The following is a 1,520-nucleotide window of genomic DNA, read 5'->3' as shown; positions in this document are numbered from 1 at the left end:
GCTAATGATGACACCTCAATATGAGGTGTCCATGAAATAAGGTGAGAAATGCATTGTCACTCTCTCACCGACTTATGCCTTCGGCCACCGATTCAATTTATCTTTATCTGTTATTAATTATTATTATTTTTTTTTAATATAATTAATAAATATCTCTCTTATAATGAAATCACTGTACATACTATCTTCGGCCATTAGTACTGGGAAGAGATATGATCCCAATGGAAAAATCTACTATAATTACTTATCAGATAATGTCAATAATTATCAGTCAAAGACATATACCAACAAGTACAATATGAATGGATATAATTTTTACTCCTTCCAAATTTGTGCTAGTCAAGTATCAATCCAATCTCTCCACTCAATAATATTACATAACAAACTTCTAGGCATGGAAATAAAATTGTCATGACCCAGGTTTGTCGGAATGTCAAACAAAGAATCTGGACTTCCGATTGAGTATTTAAATTAAATATTAATATGTATTAATAATTTAAAGAAAATTTTATAAATATTTTATAAAATGTGAACCAGATCCGGAATTTCATCCAATCATACCCAGATATCTCTCTTGATATTTCCTAAATAAATGGAAGTGGATCCTGTGTTGAGCGTTTCTTTCGTCCAAAGCCAAAACACTATGAATCTAGTATACTGATATATAATCTGAAGGACATCAACCATTGATACACTAAAACCTATAAGGCCTACCAGCAACGAAAAAGACCTCTCAGGTCTAGAGACCAATAAAAAACTACCAAAAAGAATGTTGTCCATCAACTGATAGTATTCCATTCAAGATTCCTATTTAAATCAAATTCAATGTATACAAAATCTATACACTCATATTTGTGTCCCTGAATCAATATTTATGAGCATACACAATATGATGATATGAACAGAATGCCCAATTCTGCCCCTAGTCATGAAAATATTTAAGGTGAAAACCTATGGACAACCACAACCTATCAATGCCATGCAATTATAATTACAAATACAATTTATTTATAGATTTGATAGACACATTTTCAACAATCTCACACTTGGACATCAAATCCAATTACCTAGGTATTTTAGTCCCATGTTCTCAATATGTCTCTCAAACACATTTTGTGACAAACTTATTGTCATAGGATCTGATAAACTGTTCACAGAGTCAACTTTATCTATAGATAAATCACCACGTTGGATGATTTCTCTGATGAGATGATACTTACATTCCATATGTTTGTTACGATGATGAGCTCTAGGTTCCTTTGTCTATGTAATAGCTCCCCTATTTATCACAATAAAGTTGTATAAGGTACTTTACAAGCTCAGGGACCACATGTAATTTAGTTAAGAATTTTCTCAATTAAACTCCCTCTTTAGCTTCTTCACAAGCTACCAGGTATTCAGCTTTTGTTGTGGAATCAGCTGTCGCCTTCTATTTGGCACTCTTCCAAATAATTGTCCCACCACCCAAAAGAAAAACCATCCCAGATGTGGATTTTCTGTCTTTCTTATCAGTTGAAAAT

Source organism: Macadamia integrifolia, chromosome 4 (genome assembly GCF_013358625.1).
Source record: "Macadamia integrifolia cultivar HAES 741 chromosome 4, SCU_Mint_v3, whole genome shotgun sequence".
Classification (NCBI taxonomy): domain Eukaryota; kingdom Viridiplantae; phylum Streptophyta; class Magnoliopsida; order Proteales; family Proteaceae; genus Macadamia; species Macadamia integrifolia.
The sequence above is the reverse complement of the archived record's forward strand: the minus strand, read 5'-3'. Positions refer to the sequence as shown.